The sequence below is a fragment of the Melopsittacus undulatus genome, chromosome 1 (genome assembly GCF_012275295.1).
Source record: "Melopsittacus undulatus isolate bMelUnd1 chromosome 1, bMelUnd1.mat.Z, whole genome shotgun sequence".
Taxonomy (NCBI): Eukaryota; Metazoa; Chordata; class Aves; order Psittaciformes; family Psittaculidae; genus Melopsittacus; species Melopsittacus undulatus.
This window is the reverse complement of record NC_047527.1, coordinates 124,821,392-124,846,104: the sequence shown is the minus strand read 5'-3', so window position 1 is coordinate 124,846,104 and position 24,713 is coordinate 124,821,392.

Genomic DNA, 24,713 nt, shown 5'->3' with positions numbered 1-24,713 from the left:
CAGCGACAAGATAGACAGGCATATATATTAAACTAATTTTATCTTTCCTCATCTGACAAAGAGTGAAACAGGAGCAAAAAAGGAGCAAAAAATAATCTCTCTTCTTGGAAGGACTCCCAGGTGACAATAGATGTAAAGGAGAGAGGTTGGTGTACACCAAATCCACAGAGAGGCAGGGATTTCTTACCTTTCTGTTGCATTTCACTGAAGCCTAGACCAAAGAAAGTAATATTAAAGGTTATGTTTCATTCTGCTACAGTGACATTTCTTAGGAGAACATGAGTAAAGGTGGCCTGTTGAGATTTGACATGACAACCATTGTCATTTTGTTGAGGTACAGCTTATAGAACAATGTCCATTTATAGCACAGTACAAAATCTTTAATGTCTTTTAAAAGCAGAGCTTTTTAAAAGTGCATTTTTCAAGGGATCCTTTCTTCCTTTTTTTTTTTGAGAGACAAAAAGCTTCCATAATTTATGCCTGTGGCTACTACTGCACAATGCCCTCTTTCCCATCACTGGTGTCGTTATTCTCTGGGAAGTCACAAATGAGTAATGTAATTTTCTTCCAAGTTAATGGAACAACAAACAAATCCCAGACCTCTATCTCTTTAATGATTGTGGGTTTCACAAAGGTAATAATTGTCTTCAGGAAGAACAAAATGCTTCTTGCAAAGATCACCAAGTCACTTCTTCACAATTTCAATGCTTTCACAATTTTTAAAGCAGTAATTTATAATCTAATTAAATAAATACTAAATTACCATAAGTACATAGTCTTAACTTACACTGAAATATTCTTAAATACTACTTACAGATACTTCCAAAGTTTTCATTTCTTCTATGCAGTCTTATAAAATAGTACAAATATGGACCCATTTCATCATTAATCATTGTAAATAATTTTCTTTTTCCTTTTTTTTTGCCCCCAGGTTTATCTGAGATGAATAGTTCAAAATTCCCAGGCATTCCAAGTACTTAAAAGTTCTGAAGCCTGTCAAATTTCTTTCTTTCTTTTATTTTGAAAAGAATAATTCAAAAAGTGAAGCTTCATACGTTAACTTCTCTTCAACCTTATTTAAGGATTTGCTTATGCCTCATTGACTTTAATATGACAGAAATGTATATAAATCCTAGCATGTGTTTATATATCTTTCTGAATCATGACCAAGATGGTAGAATAACCAAAGGTAAAATCCATTATTTCATAAACATAGTCCTATATTTGGTTTTCATGTTCCAAGGACAGTATGTCCTGTATTCCACACAGTTAGGGTTTACCACATCCTTCCTGGTTAATTGATCATCATGGGGTTAAATAAGGTGTGAATTAATAATGCCAAACATATACATTAGAAGATTATAAAGGAATAAATTAAACACTCCAAATTCCAATTGACTCTAAATGGGATGTAATTGGGGTTTTTATGCCTTAGAAAATATCCCCCATTTTAATATTTCAGATTGCTATCTCAAAGTGACTGTGGTTTCAGGTGGTTAGGAGAGCTGAAGCTTGTATCTTTTGAAAAGGAAAGGTATGGACAGTACTTATTCTGTTAAGTAGTAATAGATCTAAACTATGGGAAATAGAAACAACTAGGGAAAAATAGTCAGGTACAAGAAGACTAGATATTATTTGTATAAAACATTGGATATTAGTTGCAGTTTGAAAAGCACATAATGAACTTTTAAACTGCATGTTTTAAATAAAAGATGTTAGGTACCCACAGTCTATCTTTGCAGTTAAGAAAGTGTCCCCGTTCTCTTACATGGAAGAAAAATAACATTAAAAAGGGAGGTGACTGGCACAGGCAGGCAACAACTCATACTGAAGCTATCTTGATACTGTAACTCCTCATTTTAATTGGATACTTCAATTTTCTTTTCTTAGGTTTTTGATTGCAGCTAAAATATTTTTTACCTTTTTCCTTATTTAGGATGCTGCTTTCTTGCTTACAGGTGATGTAAGCATCAGGAGCACCAGCAGTTGCTAAACAAACTTTTTTTGATGAACAACAGAGTAAACAGCCTCATAAAATCCACATGAGCTGTCAGTGCATGACTTTACGGTTACCTTGGGGCTGTAGCAATTAAAATATGGTATTTACTTAAAAAGAAAAATGTCAGGCTCTTTCAATTCTCAGATCTATGGGTTGGTTTTGTGTTTTAACTACTCCTTTTTGCTATGGCACCATCTGGGATCTGAATATTATGAAATTGAATAATAAAAAAATTTATTACTCAATTTATTGGGTAGGTTTTCTCAAGACTCCAACAGGTTGATGAGGATATCTTTAGAGAACTGTGGTGGACAAGTCAGAATGTTATGTTCAACATGCTTGGAAGGGTGTTTTATTCAAAATTTTTTAAAGATTTGGCTTTTTCTCTTTATTAATTTGTTATAAAATCCTCAGCTATTGAGAAATCTGGGCTTGCAGGGTGGTGGGGAATACTCTGCTTGTGTCTTTTTATTTTATCCCCATCTCTTTCCCAGAATGAAAGTTCTGAATGAAGACTGGAAGATGTTAAATTGAATATCAAGTAGAAAAAGCAGGAGACCTTTCTTCATATTTATCTAATCAACATTTAGCATATCTTGCCCTGAAAGCTTCTTGCTTGGCTTTCAATTTAAAGACATGCAAAAACTGTGGAAGTAGTGTTTCCCTCCTTCTTTCCCCAAGTCTACTATTTGGTACTGGATATTTATTCAGGAAACAGACTTGAGCTTCAAGAGCTGTCAGACCAGCATTTAAAGACATTCAATGAGAAGAATGAACACCAAGTTTGTACACAGTACTTCCCCAAGTTTTCTAGCTTGGGAAATTGTTAGAAATTTAAAGACGCTATTTTGCAAAATATGTTACCAAGCTCATAAAAAAGGAAAGAAGCAAATTGAGGGAGCAACTTCCTTAATCTAGCTGTGATACAGTATTTGAGAATTCATCTGGGACACTAATCACTGATCTGAATAAGGAGAACATGGATCTGGCATACACTTGTTAGTGCTGGCTCTTCTGGGATGATATCTACTTCTTGAGATCTGGTCAGAAATTCTCTTCTTGAGAAGGTATTCCTTTAAAAATCTTCACTGAACGAGCATGATATAGCGAGAACTTCAGTTGCATTTAAAATTCTTTCAATAAAAAAATTTTCAAGGGGCTTTAAATTTGAGTTCATGCACACATCTGCAGTGCACACAAACAAAATAATGAACTGTCTGCTGATACAGGTTTCTTGCCCTGATGCATTTTCACTGTGTGTTTAAGAGATAATGGCATTTATCGGCAATGTAAGTTCTCATGACAGTATTTACTTATATCTGTGAAATATCATGCCCCCATTGGTTTTAGGTAGTCTTCCTGTTTATTTCAATCTCAGATAAATTGCTGCATAGGCTAAGAATCTAGAGACCTGCTTCATAACACAAAAATGGTTATTCCACACATTAAAAAAATTATGAATTATTAAAAGCTACCAATGTTAGATATAACTATAGATAAAAAACAAATAGAAGTAGAAATATAAACAGATATATAAACCCAAGATTCATTCAGTTATGTTTCATTTTTGAGCCAGGCATTTAATTTTTGAGCCAGGAGAGTTAGATAATGGAGGAGAAAAAGCCTACATGAAAAAGAAGAACAGATAATTAGTCATTCAGGTATAAAAACGATTGTGTAATTCCAGGTCATTAACAACAAAAAGTTGATTTATTAATTAATAGTTGATAAAAAGAATGTGACCAGTATATTAATGCAAATTTAATGTACAAAATATGCTCTGACATCTTCAGACTTACATACTGACATCTGAATGACAGTCCGTGATAACCTCTATATCCTAGATTTTATTGATACAGAATTTTCTGATTCCTCTGCACTATGTATCTGCGTGTTTAAATATATTCAAGTAAAACCACAGTGGGACACTCAGTGGTTGGATGATACCGACAAAGCTGCAAAATGAGGCAGGTAAATCGGGGACCCAAATCTATCATTCTCTCAAGTGCATATTAAGCCACATTCAGATATCAGCTATCCTATGGTAGCTCACACCAACATAGGAAAATACATTATTAAAATAATATTTTTCCTTTAAAAAGCTTTTGCCTAATAAAACATGTCTGACTCTACTAATTACTACTAACACAGCAATTTAATGATGAACAGAAAAAACAACAGTAGAAATGAACAAAATATCTTGTTCTACTCATTCTAATTAGAGAAATAACAAAATGTTTTAAACACAATTGAAATTTTGTTTTTAAGAAAAAATCTCTCTTACAAGTTATACTGTCTTTTTTACTTGCTTAATGAAGCTAACAGCTCTTGCTTATCAGCTATCTACACCCTATTTATACAATTTCTCCTGTTAATAACATGTAAGGTCCCTTCCATACTACAATTTTGCCTTCCTCTGCTGTGAGACAGTTACACAATATAGAGATGACTGCTTTGTAGCCTGAATGTACATGGATGAGGAATTATTTCACTCTGCTGGGGAGATACCTGAAAGTGTTATCATGTGTGATGGGCTGGAAGCTGAACTCGGAAGCTGAACTTACTACCTAGCATCGATACTTTTTTTTCCCCTAGGAGAATTGAAAAAAGTTGCAATTTTCTGCAATTCCTTTACCCATATAGCAGCTGAGGGAGTCAGGAGCTCTGCTCAAAATAAAAGGTATGGGAGGAGTGCAAAATCCAGACCTGTGTAGAACTACATTCCTCGTTAGGATGGCTTCAGTCTTTGAAACTCTTCTGGGATTATTTCAGATCTATTAGAATCCAGCATGCATGAAAAGTAGATTTATATTATGTGGAGAGGAAGAAAGTATATTAGACTAGCATAAAAGGAAAGGATTTCACTACAGAATTCTTTCATTATGTCCATTTTATGCAGTATTTCTCATCTAAGTAATTTTGCATAATTCAAGCCTCAGTGTACATTACAGTATACAGTGTTTGTGGTGCAAAAGTGTGTTTTCAAGCATCCTAAGACTTTTGAAGCAATTTATGTTATTTTTTTTCTCTTTCCTTTCTGTTTTTCTTTTGCAAAATCAGAATTAAGTGCTCTCAACTTCTCGCATTTTTTCATTAATTAGCTGACTGATGGTCTATGGCCAGTTCCACAACTCACTGAGCAGACTAATATTAATGTCATGTAGTTTTGTCACTTTACCTGTATAGCTGCTACTGTATAAACAAGCAGCAGCTCAGTAATAAGCAAACCTTTAAGTCTTTTTGCAGGGTTTTTTTTTGTGGGGGGGGGGGGAGAAGAGGGGGATTGTAATCATAGGATGATTTGGGTTGGAAGGGACCTTAAAGGTCATCTAGTTCCAAGCCCCTTGACACAGGCTGGGACACCTTCCACTAGACCAGGTTGCTCAAACCCCATCCAACCTGGCTTTCAACACTTCCAGGGATGGGGCAGTCACAGCTTCTCTGGGCAAGCTGTGCCAGCACCTCACCACTGTCACAGGGAAGAACTTCTTCTTAATATCTTATCTAAATCTGCCCTCTCAGGTTGAAGCCATTTTCCTTTGTCCTGTCACTGCATCACCTTGTGCAAATTCACTCTCCAGATTTCTTGTTGGGTCTTCTTAAGGCACTGGAAGACTGATATCAGGTCTCCCCTGAGCCTTCATGTGGCTGAAGAAGCCCAGCTCTCTCAGCCTGTCTCTGCAGCAGAGGTGCTCTAGCCCTCTGATCATCTTTGTGGCCTCCTCTGTTCTCACTCCAACAGGTCCATGTCCTACTTATATTGGGGGCCCCAGAGCTGGACTCAGTATTCCATGAGTGGTAGGGATTGTATGTTGTATGGATGTTTTATACGTGCTAAAAGACAGAGGAATTTAAGAAAAAAACAAACCAGGTTGAACTGGTCAAGTCCTGTATGTTGTAAGTAGTCTTGAAATCAAGCAAATAGTATCAAATGGATTATGTGACCATAAAAATATTGGTAAAGGATATGAAGAAAGACTTTTTTAGCATGAGGCGGATTTCTGGAGAAAATGAGAACAAAGCTGTAGTTCATGCTCATTTTTGAGCCACTCTTTTCAAGACACATAAGAACAAACTAGAGCAAGTTTGATAAGAGCAACTCGGATGACTCCGGGGGTTGGGCCACATAATGTATGGGCAGAGACTAAGGGAGCTCCATATGTTTAGATGGAAGAAGAAAAGTCTGAAGGGGATTGCAGTCTTCAAGTATTTAACGGGAGCTTATATATCAAAGAATGGAGCCAGACTCTTTGCAGGTACTCAGGGAAGGGATTAGAGGCAATGGGTACAAGTTTTAGTGAGGTAAATTCTGATTGCATAAAAGGAAAAACATAAATGATAAAATGAGCTGCCTGGACAGGCTGAAGAGCCTTCATCTTTGGAAATATTCAAAACTGAAGTGGAAATGGTCTTAAGGATCTTGATATAACTTTGAATCTAGCCTTGCTTTGAAGAGAAGGTCACCTAGGGTCTAGATGATTTCCAGAGATTTCTTCTACCATACATAATCCTATGAGTCTATAAACTGAAAGATGTAGTGCTTTGGATTTTTTGTTTGTTTTTTTTTTTTTTCCCTTAAAAATAGCTAATCACACACACTCTGAGAATAATCTTCATTTTAAGTTTGAACTAAAAAAATGAAAAAAGTAGGTATCCATTCCCCTTGGGGTGAGGGTATATTTGAGTGAGGTTGTTACTTGAATTTGAGTTTAGTATAGCTTTGAACTTCCTAAACTTGTGGGGATAGGGCACCCTGTGAGCTGCCTTTTTCTGAGTAGCTATGACTGAGCCCACAGAGACCATCTATATTTCCTGACTGGAGTTTAATGAAACAATACTTCGCCATTAACAGGACCATTGAGTTTGAATGGCTTTGTTCAGGATCTGGGGTTGCTGGAGCTGTGGTATGGAAATTCCCCCATGGAAAAGTGGAAATAGGAAGAGACTCCATTATCTGTTTGGAAAGCTCAAAAGACCATAATACAGCAGTCAGTGGAGACACCTGTAAGGGCTGCATGGTCTAAACTACAAAGCACAAAGAGCTGAGACCAGTGTTCATATGATGATAAGAACACTGAGACTGTAATCATCAGTTTTTCCCCAGTCTGTAATGTCTTTCAGGAATAAAGTGTAATTCTGTGTTTCTTTATTTCACAGTCAATTTCTTCAGAATTGTCTTGCCTGAAGGGAACATGTTAAGCCACTGAAACTTTGGAATATTACAGATCTTGACAGTCCACCGCTCTGAAAGGTGTAAATACATTACACACACATACAGACATACATTTACACGTACATTTATGTAGTATGTCTATACTGTGTATATATATATATATGTATATTAAGCATATATATATACATCTATATAGTGGACTGTGCTGAAAAGACTTGAGGTGTAAGCAATCCTCAGCACAGATGCTATAGAAGCATACTCTCCCATCCTTTGACAGACTAATTGCAGGATAATTTTTGTTCAGAAAGCATGACTAGAGTAAAACATGGTTCCCAGAAAACTGACAAAGCTCTCAACTGCTGTAATTTGTTATTATTAGGAGAGAGAAAGCCTCATAAGTGAATAGCAAGGCAGTAAAACTACTTTCCCAGTAATAAACCAATATATTTACCAGCTAAAGTTTGGCTGTACTATTTTTGCATTTGTGACTAGACAGATCACACTGATTAAGCTTTCTTCAATTCAGTTACTATTTTGTGTATTTATTTAATGATTTCTGAAATTTGGCCAATACAATTCGTCCTATGTTCCATGTTTTGCAGATCAAAACCACAGGATGTGCATACATATGTAAATCCCGTGGACAGCATTTAGAAAGCAGAACTTACTGTTGCATCTATAGAGAAGAACTGTGACATTCTTAATGACTCTGAAGGATATACACAAACATACGTCAAGATTTGAATAAAAAAAAGGAAGTTTCTGTGAACCAAGGACATGGGTGAGTATTAGAAATTGTGAAGACTTAATCCCTTTGGATCAAGAAAATATTGGAATGCACAATTTTAATACTGTGAAAAGAATTTAGAAACTACTTAAATAGTCTTTAGTAACAGTGTCTTTAATGTCTTTAAATAACAGTGCCCGTTATTTAAAGACAGTTTGTCTCTAAAGAGTTTCAGACTGCACAGCAGCCTTTAAAGGTCACTTCACTCGTAGTTGAGGGTTTGTTTGCAGGGTCTTCTGCCAACAGTTGTTTTCTCAAAAGATACTGTAAGGTCAGTGTAAACTCTATGACACAAATCTAGTGGATATTTTGCTGATGTGTACTATTTCTCATGAAAATGAGGTTGGGATTCATGGTTATAACCTAGACGGAGCCATAGTCATTGCTCACCAGGAGTGCCAACTAGTGCCAACTTCTTTTCTATTAAAACAAGTGGGACCAGTGCAACAGAACGCCCAGATCATAGTACAACCTGAAAATCTTGCAACGAAGCACAGTGATTAAATTGTAACCTGTTCCTTATATAGACCTGTATAAACCTGGGATTAGAAAAGGAATCCTTACCTCTCATTTTCTTGTCAAGATGTAAGGAAATGGATATTTCTCCAAGTTGTAGCTTGTGAGAAAGTTCTGTGTCACTCTGAAGATCTGAGTGACAAGATCTGAGGGTTTTGTTCACAAAAAAAGAAAAAAAAAACTCAAAGGTTTTTGAGCAGGACACTGAGACAGTCCTTGATAATGTGGAGCACTACGTTCAGCTCTGGACCCCCCAACATAAGGGCATGGACCTGCTGGAGTGAGAGGAGGCCACAAAGATGATCAGAGGGCTAGAGCACCTCTGCTGCAGAGACAAGCTAAGAGGGTTGAGCTTTTTCAGCCATAAGAAAAGGCTCAGGGGAGACCTGATATCAGCCTTCCAGTGCTTTAAGAAGACCCGACAAGAAATCTGGAGAGTGACTTTGCACAAGGTGATGCAGTGACAAGACAAAGGAGAATGGCTTTAACCTAAGAGGGCAGATTTAGATTAGATATTTGGAAGAAGTTCTTCCCTGTAACAGTGGTGAGGTGCTGGCACAGCTTGCCCAGAGAAGCTGTGACTGCCCCATCCCTGGAAGTGTTGAAGGCCAGGTTGGATGGGGTTTGCGCAACCTGGTCTAGTGGAAGGTGTCCCAGCCTGTGTCAAGTGCCTTGAAACTAGATTTCTGAATCCAACATATCATGTCATTAATTCAGATGGAAAAGATGTTCTGATTTTAAAGAGTTTTGAATACAGGAAGCTATAACAATATATATAGCTGTGAATATGAAGAAAACAAACTTTTATTAGGCATCTCTGTTACATGTGAGAAATAGTAGAGAAAAGATTTGGAGTAGCAGAAGCAGAAATAGGTCTGGGGTATGACCACACATTTAGGGAAGAGTATGCCTGAGTTGCCATTTGGTTGTCAGTTCCTCTGGAATACTGGTATCAGGGTAGGCTTCGAGTCTAACTTGAGTTCTGATAGGACATCTGAAGGAGAAATCTCATGGGCAGCCATGTGAGAAGTCCAGTGGAGAAGCAGAGAGCACTGGCTGAAAAATCAGCATTACCTTACAATGTTCTTTTAGACTGAAGCTTAATTTAAAAAGAAGAAATGGAGCTCTGGCTTACTTTCTGAGAGGAGCTGACCTTGTGTCCAGAGAATGTGCCAGGGGGAATGCTGGCAGATGAGGGGCAGCTTTTCCCACTCTTCTTCCTTTTTACTTTTAAGCTCAGTCAAAAATATTACTTTCTGATTTTATGGGATATAGCAACATTTCACAAAAGACATACAAGTATCGATGCTTGTTGGGATCCCACTTTACCAGAACAACAGCATTTTGGAGAGTGTCTTGAGATGTTTGCTGTTGGAATCAAGACATCCAGAAATAGCGCAAACAAAATGCAGCTATCTCAAATTATGATCAGGAGAGCATTTTCAACTAGACAGATTTTAAAGGGATAATTTTGTTCATTGATGGCTCCTGTGTCATTTATTTTCAGGGTAGATACCATTTCTTCCACCTATCTTGTTGTCTAACAGCCTAGCAGAGCAAACATAGGGTACTTAGCAATGCCATGTTACAATTAAGTTGCAATTATTAAAACAATTGATTTGTCTCTAACGTGAATGTTCCTAGGGAAGAAATTGTAATAAAGCAGCACCATACAGACAACAGAGGTTTGGATCAAACAATAGAGACTGACTAACAAGAAGTGATGAGTTTAAGTTATTGTTATGCTAGGAAGTGGATACAAATTTATTCCTACATCGTCTGAAGATGTTGAAATTGGGGAACCTTCAGTATAAAAAAATAATTACTAACACACAAAGAATAATAAAACTCACATTTCTCTAGACTTTTCCAAACAGACCAAAAGCAGTAAAATTTCTACCTTTTACCTCTCAAGGCAGTTCCAATTTTTGTTTTATGAAGGGTCAGTACTGGTTTTAGAACTTGTTGCAAAACACTACACATTGAAAATCTAGTGGTGAAATCAGTAGCAAGAGAAAAAATGTAGCTTGTTGTTTAGTATTAATAAACAAAAATGCATTTTGGTTATGTTATAAGAGTTAATGCAGCCTTGGGGCAGCTGCCAATCAAGTTGTGGTTTATGTCTTTTAGTTCCTTGCTGTTAAAAACAATCAAGGTTACCATGGAAACTGCAATTTCGTCACATGGCACGTTTGCCATCTTTAAGCTACAGAACATGCTATTGCAAAAATATTTCTGAGTGCTGCATACTTCTGTATTTCTTAATATTTTGAATTAAAGTATTTTTAACTCACAGACAAACTGTGCTTATTTAGCTTGGGGGTTTCTTTTTCTTTTAGGAATATCCAATAAAGACTTATTCACTCCTGAAATCTTTCACTGTAGAAAATAAAATGGAAAAACCTTCACGCTTTATAGGGTGAAGGTATATGATAAACATATAACATTTTATCTCACAACATGTAAAATTGCTGCATTTTCAAGGTACTTCTACTTTTTCTTCCATTTCATTCACCTTCAACTAGATGTAATAGTTTAAATTATTATGATTTTTATTATTGTATTTCTGAAAAAGAATGCTGTTTCATTTAAATTCATTATTACTATATACTTAATTTGTGTTCATATTTATTCTCTTTTCAAGCATATAAAAGAAAAAAAGAAGTTTGCTCTCTGGATTCATGTTTGGGAAAATCATTGCTGTTCTTGATAACAAGAATGCATATTACAAATACATAAAGCATAGTTACAGCTTGTTTCTTTCAGGTATAAAAAATGTATGTAAAGGTATGTAAATCTCATTAATGTCAATTTACAGTTATTTGGTAGAATGAATAACCCAAGCAAAATCAAACATGGTACTCCAGCTGGCACAAACACTCTTCAGAAGAAGATACTCAGCACAACAAAATAGTAACTTTTCCCACATAGGCAGCAAGAGGATTTTTCCTAGTTAGCTGACTTCTATTTTGTCATGAGAGTCTATCAGAGTCAGTTTAAAACAGCAGTGGAAGAAATGAACTACATAAGCACAGGTGTATAAATCCAGATGTCATAGAATCATAGAATCATAGAATAGTTAGGATTGGAAAGGACCTCAAGATCATCTAGTTCCAACCCCCCTGCCATGGGCAGGGACACCTCACACTAAACCATATCACCCAAGGCTTCATCCAACCTGGCCTTGAACACTACCAGGAACGGAGCATTCACAGCTTCCCTGGGCAACCCACTCCAGTGCCTCACCCCCTTTAACAGTAAAGAATTTCTTCCTTATATCCAGTCTAAACCTCTGCTGTTTAAGTTTGTGTAGGCCCCCTTCAGATACTGGAAGGCTGCTATGAAGTCTCCACGCAGCCTTCTCTTCTCCAGGTTGAACAGCCCCAACTTTCTCAGCCTGTCTTCCTACGGGAGGTGCTCCAGTCCCCTGATCATCCTCGTGGCCCTCCTCTGGACTTGTTCTAACAGTTCCATGTCCTTTTTATGCTGAGGACACCAGAACTGCACACAGTACTCCAAGTGAGGTCTCACGAGAGCAGAGTAGAGGGGCAGGATCACCTCCTTTGACCTGCTGGTCACACTCCTCTTGATGCAGCCCAGGATACAATTTCTGGGCTGTGAGTGCACACTGCTGGCTCATGTTAATGTTCTCATTGACTAACACCCCCAAGTCCTTCTCCGCAGGCTGCTCTGGATCACTTCTCTGCCCAACCTGTAGCTGTGCCTGGGATTGCTCCCACCCAGGTGTAGGACTTTGCACTTGGCATGGTTAAACTTCATGAGGTTGGCATCAGCCCACCTCACAAGGGTGTCAAGGTCCCTCTGAATGGCATTCCTTCCCTCTAGCGTATCAACAGAACCACACAGCTTGGTGTCATCAGCAAACTTGCTGAGGGCACACTCAATTCCATTGTCCATGTCAGCGACAAAGATATTAAACAAGACCGGTCCCAACACCGATCACTGAGGGACACTACTCGTTACTGGTGTCCAGCCGGACATTGAGCCGTTGACCACAACCCTTTGAGTGCGACCATCCAGCCAGTTCTTTATCCACCGAGTGGTCCACCTATCAAATTGATGACACTCCGATTTAGAGACAAGGATGTCATGTGGGACAGTGTCGAATGCTTTGCACAAGTCCAGGTAGATGACGTCAACTGCTCCACCCCTGTCCATCATCTTTGTAGCCCCGTCATAGAAGACCACCAAATTGGTTAGGCAGGATTTCCCCCTAGTGAAGCCATGCTGGCTGTCACCAAGCACCTTGCTCTTTTTCATGTGCCCTAGCATGCCTTCCAAAAGAATCTGCTCCCAGATTTTGCCAGGCACAGAGGTGAGACTGACTGGTCTGTAATTCCCCGGGTCATCCATTTTCCCCTTCTTGAAAATGGGGGTTATATTTCCCTTTTTCCAGTCATCAGGAACTTCACCTGACTGCCATGATTTTTCAAATATGATGGCCAGTGGCTTTGCAAATTCTTTCGCCAGCTCCTTCAGGACCCCTGGATGGATTTCATCAGGTCCCATGGACTTATGTACATTCAGGTTCTTAAGATGGTCTCGAACCAGATCCTCTCGTACAATGGGCCCAAGGTCTAGATTTTCACAGTCCCTGCATCCGCCTTCCAAGACTTGGATGCTGCGGTCAGAGCCTTTGCCAGTGAAGACCGTGCCGAAGAAGCCATTCAGAACCTCAGCCTTCTCCAAGTCCTGTGTAGCCAGTTCTCCCGAAAGTTTCCGGAGGGGGCCTACATTGTCCTTAGTCTGCTTTTTAGCTGCTACATACCCATAAGATTTGTCATATTTGTTTTGGAATAGATTACTTATCTAAAAGTATGTTTATGAAAGTAAGAGAATATAAAATGAAGGTTTTATTTAGAACTAGTGAGTTTCATGATTTTTTAAAGGAGTGGGAATGAGCTTTTATGAGCTTAATTCTCAGGTTCTTCCAACCACAAGAAACAAAAATAGCATGATTAAGCATATGGGCTGAGCACATAGAAGTAAGCTATGAAAGAGCATTTAAAGAAGCACTTCCACAATAAATATGTTAATAGCAAATTCCATCCAAATTTTGCTATTCCATATTTTTTTGATTTGTAGACATTCTGACTTTTCCTTCCTTCATGGAGCTTTCATTTGTATTCTTCAGCTTACTTAGTATAATAATTTGTCCCATAGGAGAGCACAGTCTTCTCATAAATGCATCATTTATATTTCTGTGGGTGTGACATTTACTTGAATTACACTTCAAGTTTTATTATTAGCAATATTTGAGACAATGTTTTAAGTGCTTGCCTTTATTTATATACATTGCAGTTGTGCTGACTGAAAAGTGATAAATAACAATAAGCTATAAACTCAGAATCTAGTGTCGTGGAGTGACTGATCCTTTTACATAGCTGAGAAATGCTAAGATTAACTAAACTGTCTGCTGTGTTCATTTAAAAAATGTTAGCCACCTTAATATGCACACAAAACCACACCAGATCACATCCTTCTTTCCTCTTAGAGTAAGAATTGCTGGATAATGATCACCTGAGGAAGGTTCAGAGCAAGTCCCCATTTCTAAAATGTTAATTATAAGGCAGGCAGAGCTTCTATAAGTTAGGGAAACCAGCTATTTCCATAAATATGCTTAAGCTGGTTCAAGGCATCATTCTCTATGACACTGCAAAGTCATGTATCTGACTTTGAATAGTCTCTGCTATCAGACCTAAATAAGATGTAAACCCTCACAAATTCGTTAGTCCATGTGTTCTTTGTGGCTAGCCCAGGACTGGTACTGACTTTTTCCCCCCTCACTTGTTCAAGAGGCCCAGAGCACTGCCAACAGGCAGCTCAAACAGAGCCCAACAGAGTATATTCCATGGTACTCTTAACTGCTGATTATTTTTGTAAGTTAGACCAGTCAGCTTTTGACACTTTTTTGTTTACCTTGTAGAGTTTAATCTGGTCCCGTATAGCAGCTGGGGACCCATCCTAAGGTTTGTTTCTCACCAGCTTGCATCGCATGCTGACTTGTACCTGGCACAGCTCCATGCACTGCACTGCTCTGGCTACAGCTATGGGCAATGCAATCACAAATGTGTTACTACATTGCACAGGTATTGTTTTAAGTGGGTTCAGCAAGTAGTTGTTTTGAAGGGGTTACCTTTGTTCCCTTTGCTGACAAGAGCAGCAGATTGCATTGCTGCTGCCACTGCTTGAATCTGAGAAACAATTTCACAGTGAGGATTTGCTTCTTTTTCTCTGCAGGCTGCTTGACAGTGATGCATGAGGAGGCTACTGTGAGGAAGTGTTGGCCTCCTCCCTCTCCTAACTGACACAGCTATTACTTCTAGCTTTGTCACAGCTTATAGATCACAACAGAGCTGAGGATTTCGCTTTGGTGACCACTGTTTCTCTCTGATACTCTGCTCTAAGTGGAATCATTGAACCCTACTTTCCTACGGTAGCATCTTGCCTTTCAATTTTCTCATAAATAACTATTCCATCTTCTGCTTGGATGATTACGCACAAGAGGTCTAAATAAGGAGAAATAGAAGAAAGGCAGAAACACAAGCATCTTATTCTGGCAGTGAGAAAACAGCCTGTTCTTTAGATGTTTTGCCTATCTTATGACAAGTAGCATTCTGCTTTAACTTGTATCTAAGCAGGAAATGGGTTTTTCATGGTTTGAAAACAGTCATCATGCAGTCTTCATGGGATTGTGAGCAAAGATACCTGAGGTTACAATTCTTCATTTACAGGTAATACTGAGCCACAGAGAAAAGATTGCCAACAGAAATGCAGTTAATAAAAATAGGGAGTAGAAAATAAACTTAACAAACTTGTGACTGTGAAAATGCCTTCTCTTGATGGGTCTGCCTCATGTTTCCTACCTGACACTGGGCAAGCCACTCACTGAGGAATCATCTACAATAGTGACTGCTGCAGATATTTCACCATATGGGAGTAAATTTGGAGCAGAAATTACAGAATACAATGTGTCTATGATTCATTACTAACAGAAAATTTAAAATCAAAATTCTTTGCAATGTAAAATTGGGTTTCAACTGAAATTCCTTCTTTTAGATATAAAATTACACATGCCAGAGAAAGTTATCTGTATTTTTAATAGCAAGGAAATTCTAGAAAGATATCTTTTTCTCACAAAATTTTTTTTTCTCAATAAAAAAAATGCAAAACCAGATATTTTCACAGAAACAAATTCTTTTTTTTTTTTTTGGTCCAGATCTTATGATTTTTCTCTCTCTTCCTTAATTTTTGCTATTCTGTCTCCTTTTTTGTATTCGATCTCTATGCTCAAGGCCTCCAGACCATGTCTGGACAGGGAAGAATTCCTGTCTTTCACATAGCAGTAAGAAAAAGAATGGATAATGAATATGAGGGTGACATTTTTATGGAGAAAGTGATGAGAGAGCCTTTAGTGGCTCTAGCACATGGGAAATTTGCTTTGATTTGTAGTTTCCCACAGGTCTTTGGACACCATAGCTAAGCATATCAAATGAGACCTAACTTTAGACAAAAATATCTACATTATAGTTATTGAGATTCTGTGCAAAAAAGATGGTGGAAAGTGGTAGATGAGTAATAACTAAGATGAGGTATCTAACACACTTAAGCTCTTTTAAAATCTGCCTGTGAGTTAAATACACATTTAGAAGTTAGGCAGACAGACAGATACAGTTTTTTTTGCCACTATGGCTTATGTAGCCTTTGACCTTTGATAATGGACAAGAGAAAATGTTGGAGAAAATGGAGTATATCAGAAAAAAAAAGTTATTCTATATTTTGGCACATCCGGGAAAAAGGTAAAATATAATTAATATCATAATATAGACCAGCCAGTAATTTCATTGTCAGAGTAACCATTTTATTTTTCTCCAAGCATCTGCTGCATCAGTGAAAAAAATTGCAGTAGATCTATGGTTTAGCTGAGAGTAAACCCCAGTGAATTTTTTATGCTGGTGAAATTAATATTACTTTATAAACCAAAAAAAAAAGCAGGTAAGAACAGAGTCCAGATTATAGCCTTTGACAGACCTGGGGAAGTGATACTTAGTCCAGGGCACTCGGTCACATAACTGAGTTTTAACACTTTTATTCCTCTCTCAAGGTGAGTCACATCTTGGTGTCTAAAAGACATTGGGGTTTTGTATTATAACAATGGGCCAGAGAGCACTGACCTGAAGCAAAAAGCTTTGGCAAACACAGAATGGATCAGAGGCTTTAAGGGCTTAGCAGTCCACAAACAAGACATTTCTCTAAATATTTCAGCCTTTGGCTGAGGAACAGTGCAGGGAATCATCTGGAAATACTTCCTGTTAGAAAAGAAAAAATATTCAATGGAAATATTTCCTCAAAACATACAAGCAGTTTTTTGCAAAGCAGAAGTCTGAGACAACCTTTACTCAGCCCTTTTTACCCAAATGCCCCACACAACGCAGGGTAAAATATCACAGAATCTCTTCTGCTTTCTCCCTTTCTTTTAAACAAACAAGCAAACAGGCCCATCTGCTGCCTTTTGTTGATGGTGAAGAGCTCTTAAGGCAGCTGAGAGTAGAATATTTGCCTTTATCATTGGGTAGGATTCTATTCACATATTTACAGTGCAGTCAAAATTAAATACAAGAATGCAAAAGGAGACCTAGCTAGCTTGAATTTCATCTCCATAAGAGGGTGTAAAAGTGGTGCTTGAAAGAGCAGTACTCTAGGGAGGCTGAAACTAGAGTCATCCACAAATATAAGTGAATAGGTTTACTGTACCAATCAAGCATGCTGGCAATGAGGACCACCTGCCAGAATAATCTCTCTCTGAGATTCACTTAAGGAACTAAATCACCTGCTTAAAGTTTTATTTAAGTGAAATGGTCCAGAAAAGCAAACACAGTGTAGCTCCTCAGCAGGCCCTTGAGGGAGGGGTCATTTGTTGCATACTCAACTTGCCAGACAATGAACACCATGTTTTCACTTAGTATGAACAATTTAATTTTGTGTTGAGTAGTAATCCTCCCCTCCTACATGTGCACACACAGAATAGCTTATAAGGCATGCCAAAAGTATTGCAATTTTGGTCAAAGGCAAATTTAGTAAGAGGAAACAGGCATTGTTGGGCTACCTACCCTTGCACCTAAAGGTACCTCTAGCCAGTTGAAGTAAGTGAAGCACAAGTATTCTGATACTTTTGTGATTTAGTTTTGTGCTGTCTTGAATGACCTTTACACTGAGCACTGTTTGATTATTGCACTTATTACAGTAGGGTTTACATACTCCAGGTAAGAGTTTCACTCAGTCAGGTACAGACATGTAATATAGAATAGTTCCTGTTCTTGAAAACTGAGGCAGGGAAAGAGGTATCGTAAAAAGGTACAATTAGTTTCGTTTTACAGGTAGAAAATATAAGATAGAAACTTCACTGTCTCACCTAAATCAGCATAACAAGTTGCAGCCTGGTAGAACATAGTAATTTTTAGTTCTATTCTAACACCTTACAGAAAGATTGCTCTTTCTCTGTACTGTGACTGTTAGGAAAATAGCTGACTTTAGGCATTAATCTGAGACCATGTAAAAAACTTAGTAGTCATTCCAACACTATTTTAAAAATTGTTTCTGGTTTCTTTTTATTCTGGTGTATGTATTCACATCATAAGAAATTTGGGCTGCAGAATCCCTGTACTGTAATGTGCCTTAAAATGTCACACAATCTTCATTCCATGTTCTTGGATTGAATTTTGGGGGAGGGAGGGGAGGTGAGTGCGTGAGCAGTTGGGTGATTCTGAGTTACTGGATGGGCTTAAACCATGGCAATCACTTGTAGAGGTCACTGAAGGAAGGCCTCAAGGAGTGCGTTATGTCTTGTACAGTCCTATTTACAAGTATTTACTTTGTTCTGAGAGCCAGGTTCTGTCATTCTCACAGTGAATTTTCACATTACTCCATGAATTGCTCCATTGCTTCTCATGTGGTTTTGCATGCTTCAAGGTAAAAGGTTAAAAGTAACAGACTGAATCTCAGAATCTCCTTAGCTGCACTGATTCCGGGAATGATTGGAGGTACCATTTTGTCTTCTGTTTTCATTGCTTTCTGTCTGGGTCAAAGCAGACAGAGAGCAATGAGAAAAGCCATTACCTTTTTTTTCCCCCTCACAATTTGCTTATCAATACAGTCATATTTGAAGCGTGCGTAAGTCTTGATTGATTTTTTTCTGTGTATCTGAGCCCTGTGTTTTGGGGCATTGATTGGTCAGGAAATGAAGGACTAGAAGTCAAAATGAGTCTTTTGCTTAAAATATGTTGTCTTCTATGTCACAGAGGTGCGTAGACTCGAAGATGCTTATTTTTTAATGAGGTCTTTAAAAAGCCATCACTGTTTTCTTTGCTTTTTTCCCACTTAATTTTCCCTCAAAATGAAATAAAATAAATAAGCATCCTCCGTTAAAACTGCATTTATTGACCGAAATGAGAACAACATCGTGATGTAACATGTTATTTACAAAGATCTCTGGGTGGCCACAGTAGAACCACAATGTAACAACCAATTAAAATGAAATCCTCTATGCCATCTTAAAAAAAAAAAAAAAGAGTTAAAAAAGAGGTCAGACAATTAGATCCAACAAGGCTTTCAGCATTGTACGGCTAGATGGTTTATATAAAAATAATGGTACAGTGTCAAACACATTTACACTCTCTGAATGCACACAGAAGGCTATTTTGACATTTTTAAATTCCCACTTTTAGAGTATAACTTCCATCATTTGTAGATAACTTGAAGTTCATATGTCATGACAGATAGACCTTTTTCTAAGAGAAGGAAAACTACATACAGGATACATAAGTATGTGAGTGGACATGGATATATCATACAGAGGATGAAAAATAAAATGATCCCTCAGGCCTTGGCTAAAACTGACAGCACTGTACAGCCTCCTTAACATCTAGGGAAATTCTTCCTGGAGTAACTCAGCGAGCTGTGATAATTTGTACACAATGATATTCAGGAAAAAAAGTGGCAATATTCCCAGCTTTCCAGAAGAGTCTGGAATTTGGCATCATTAATGTGGAAAGTGAAAAATTATAACCAAGCCTTTTTTTTTTTTTTTTTTTTGCTTTTGATGAGTGAGTGCTGTGATGTTTTAAAGTGCAGTGAATGAAAAGTACACCAAAAGACATGATTTTCTGAAGTACCAATTACTCAGACATTGTGGCCAAGTCAGAGGAGGCTGAGACTGTACAGAGCTTTCTGTTAATGCCTCAGTACTAAACATTTACTGCAGAAAAGTTATACTAATCACATCTAGGTTTTAGTTTTATTTGTATGCAGGTTGCAAAGTAAGAGAAAAAATCTAAGCAATTGTTCCATTTTCTGTTTTCATTTGTTATCCAGGATTACCTTTACAAATACAAGGCTTCTGCCTCAGACATCTGCTGATACAGTGACCACTAAAGGAAAAAAAAAAAAAAAGGAACTTTTCCTGTTTATATTCTTTACAATTACAAGCCTTCTGCCTCAGACATCTGCTGGAACAATAACTGCTAAGGTGAAAGGAAAATTTCCTGTCTATATTCCTTACACACAAAGTAATATAGCTGATGGCAAAAAAGATACGCACTATAAAATTCTTAGGGCCCCTAGATGGCAGTCAGTAGAGGCATTAGAGATGACTTGTCCCTTCAGCTTCAGAGTAGCAGGGATATCTCCGTCAATCCCTCCTAGGACACTGTGCTGGTGATTCCTTAACTCCATGTCTTCAGAGTAGTTTATTTTCTTCACTTTATTGTGTATTTCTGGGAATATCTGCCTGGTGCTACCACTACTGTAATTTCTGTAAGTCTGCATGATAACATACATATTGACTGTAATATCAGAATGTACATTTGCAAATGAAGAAATTGCAGAAGAGGAACCTGGGGTATTCAAAGAAAATGGTGTCTCACAGGACTGTTCATGTTTGCCGTGTTCTGAAAAATGCAGCTCACACAGAATACAAGCACTGAGGGCAGACAGTGAATTTATGTGAGTTTATTGGTGTTATCCTTCTGAGAAGGATGGGTTCCCTGGATCTGCCAAGATACCCAAATGCAGGACTAACGAAACTGCACTAACTGCCAGTGCTTAGAGAACGGCTTTTTTCTCCATCACACCACTCAGAACAAGATAAGTATTAGTCCATTCACTCTAATCTGCGCAGGGGTCAGATTTCCATCTTTCTGAGTAAGTGTAGGAATAATTTCATGTCCTGTGTATTCTTATCAGTCAGGGATGTGAATTCTACCTTGAGTATGCATAACCAAAAAACATGTTTATGGCCCTGATAGGGATTTTTAGGGCCAGTATAGAAAGAAATGCAGAGTTCAGTGATCTTTACTCAGTCCTATTCATATGCATAAAGACATTTCATTGCCCTATAAAACTTAATTTTTTAGCTAAAATACCAAATTTGAATTATTTAAATTGGACCATGTTATAAAGCTTTCTAGAGTATATAATCTAGTGCTTCTTTCTCATGTCTTTTATATTAAATGAGCTGTTATGGTCAAGTTCTAAATTTTGTTAAGCATAAAATGTGATTTGATATTTAAACTGAGTCATAGCATTTAGTGTTCAGAGTCCCTGGGAAAATAAAGATCCCAAAGAGTTCAGTATGCTCTGTGAGTTATCAGAAAAGCAGCCTTTTAAAATTAGTATCTTTGCTTGGGATCTGAAAAGAATCCCTTTCATTTGTTACTTTGCATGAAAATTAGTTTGACTCTTTAACTTCTGGACTGTTGGCTTGAATGTGTTGCATTAAGTTTTAATATCCTTGAGCCAGATTCCAAGGTGCTTATCAAACATCCAGCTCAAAAATATTTTAATCAATTGGATGATTCTGAATTGCAGCAGTGGAAATTTGTGAGTGTTAAGATCAAGTAAAAATGGGAGGAATTTAAGCAGCTGGGCTCAGTCCTGCTCTCATGCTGAAATAATTGATTCAACTGGGAACAGAACTGAATAACTGTTAAAAGCTAATAGTACAAGACTGCTACAGTTAAAGGCAAAAATGATGGTTTGTCTTTAATAAGTGAATATTTTCCTAAGTAAGTTTTCTTTTGAGTACATATTTTTTCACTGCTTTTAGAACCTTATGCACAATTACAGCCCATTATTAGGGTTAATTCAAAGAGATCTCACTGTGGTCCATACTCAGGGTAAAAAAACCACTGACCTTCATGACTCAAATGCCATGATATGTTCAGATGATTTTTCTGGAGAAATGTCTAGCTTTTGATACACTCTCCCAAAAGAGCTCTTTCCTAATCAGGTAAAAAAATAATTGCTATACTATAAGCCGTTTTCCCCACATAGATCTGTATAATTTCCATTACAGTCTACAGAGGAAATGTTGCAGCTATTAGATTGCCAGTTCTGGCCTGAAGAGGCCCATTTTTAATTTCCCTAACCAGCCCTCATATATTCACTGCTGTTCTAGGCAGGACACTCTCCAAAAAATACTGTAGGTTCTTTCATCTTACTGTCATCTATTGATTTTACTGGGAATTGAACACCTTACAAGCTCTTGGCTTTGGTTTTTCTGGGAGAGCTCTCATCTGCCGTCAGCCATCTTGTCAGGCGTATACCCTTTAGTTGACTAATTTATATCTGGGCTGCTTCTAGTGTACTGAGAGAAAGGGGAAACTGCTTCCAGAAGCTCATTATCCCCAACCAGGTATTTAGAATAGTGAAAATAAACTGTTCTCTGGAAGGAATATCTTTCTATCTTGATGTGCTACAGAGGGAGATTGAACAATTAGTTTAGATTCAGTGGTTAACTATTCAACAATTAGCTACATGTGGTGAAGTGAACCACCTCTATCCAAGTATCCACTTGTCGAATAGGAACAGTACCTAAAAATCTCACTAAGCATTAAGTTTCATCTCTTACTAATGAAAAAATTTCTCATGAAAAGCTCATGAAGCAGATTAAATTTTTGAGACATACAGGCAGAAGGAAAAGCATTTTTTAAGGGTTAAAGCCTGATCTCCTGGTCACTTTATAGAATACTTCATTTTTCTTTCCTGGCAGATATAATCAGATTGAAATAAAATAACGATGATGACATTTAGTGACCTGTTTGGCTATCTTTTCTGGCTTAATAAAAAAAAAGCTTTCTTTTATTTTTTATTATTATTTTTAATCTGAAAGACTGTTTACCCCATGCTAAAACGTATAATGGCTTTCTGTGTCATGCTGAAAGCTATATATTAATAAAATGTCATTAGTAGATAAAGCAACAAAATGAGTTATAAAAGGTTCTAATGGCAGAATTAATATCTAGCCACTTTTCTTAAACCTCAAGGCTCATAGCAAAAATAAAATCTGTCTTCAATATTTCACATTATTTCTCAGACCCAGTGGAATGAAGTCCTCACTTTAAAACAAAGGATTAACTGCGGGTGAAAAGGTACATTTACTGCTACACATTCCCGTGTTGTAAATATTAATACAGCTTTTAAGCACTAAGCAGGGTACTAATACTGATAATGAAAGCAAGATGGACACTCCTAAAACAGTCTGCTGAAGACTTATATAGTAACTGTTATTCTTAATGACCTGGAAATATTTTTTTGATTTTTTTTTCCAGTTTTGAGAAGGTAGGATAAAACCATATTCCACTACTCTCACTTGTATTGCTTCACATTGCATTATATTTGGTTTATTGGATTCTTTCTAAAACCAGAACAAAAATTACTCCATTTACATAAGTTTCTCAGCTATTACTGATAAAAAGAAAAAAATATGGATTTTTTTTATTCAAATGTTGACAGATTATTTAATTAGATTTAGTAAAATAAAAGTTGGAGTTGAATGAAAAGATGTAGCTTCAACAAAGTATTCCATGGTTTTGACTAATTATAAAACTTGCTTATAGACTAAATGAGAGGAAAGTAAATGTTGTTTTGTTGTGTTTTGTTTTTTTTTTTTAAATGCCAATTAAGAAAGATTCCCTTTTAGCAAAGCATTAAAAAATAGGGCTAGAAGACTTGGGCATCTAGTCCCTCTTATAATAACCATATCATAATCATAGTGATTTTTATGAAATTGCCAATGCTTTTCTTAACATCAAGTAACCTGCATTCCCTTCTCAGTAATACTGTTTTATCTGTATTCTTCCTTCCTAATTACGTGCTGTCAACAGCATTAATGGTCATATCCAACTTTCTCACAAGATTAAATATAATCCTTTCAAAAATTATATTGTCTACTTTTGCTATTGTTCTTATCAATATTAGTATCTTCTAGCTGCTATTTTCCTTCCTCACCGGTATTGCTTTTTTCTCATTTATCAAAGTTTCCTTTTCTTGCTAAAACTCAAAGTACCTAGTACACTAATCTTTCACAACTTAATTTTCTCTCCACTCCTTAGTTTAAAGTTGTTCTTATCTCAAAGTCCCAAACATTAGTTCAGAAACCTCAACTTCACCAGTGTTCAGAGGGACAGCAGTAAGTCTTCATTCTGTGAATGGGAGTATCAGACATGCTCCAGCTTTCTCATAGTACCAGTTCTGCGTCTTCAAAGCAATGTTCCCACCACCACCACCCCCTGCAGACCCATTGCAAATGAAATCTATATTCTTCCTTAGAAATGTATTAATAATATGGGCTTTGGCTTCAGTATGTAGAAAGTAAGCTGGAGAACAAATTCCTCTATGAAACCATCTCCAATCTTGGGTAGAAAAAATAGCAACTCAGTGTTAAGGGTGCTGAAGCAGTTTAGGTTGTTCCAGGAGTGGAAGATGGAAGCCCAGAGTGGGTCACTGAGAGAATCCTAACAGACTTGTACAAATAAAGAAAGCAGCTGTGACAGTGAGAATGAAAGTCAGTCTGAACTGACATTTTGTTTCTCTGGACTTGTACTGTCCCTTGTTGGAAGTAAGCTAGATTTGTTGAACTGATGAAGCTCTTTGAATTCTCACTAGTTCACCTGAATTTTGGGGTTTTGTCTCTCTAAGTCATGACAAGGCTTATTTTATGTCTAAGAAACTGAATCAAGACCATAGCAAGGATATTATTTCCCAATCCAGAAATAAAGACCTGAGATAGATTCAACAGTCCTATGGAACTCAGAGTACAAAGTTGTGCAGATGAAAAAGCAAGGAAGCCATGACTGGAGGAGCAGATTGTGCTGGCAAGAAAATCAGTGATACAAAACCAAAGGGCAGTTAGTAGAGGAGAGAATTTTGATTTAATATCT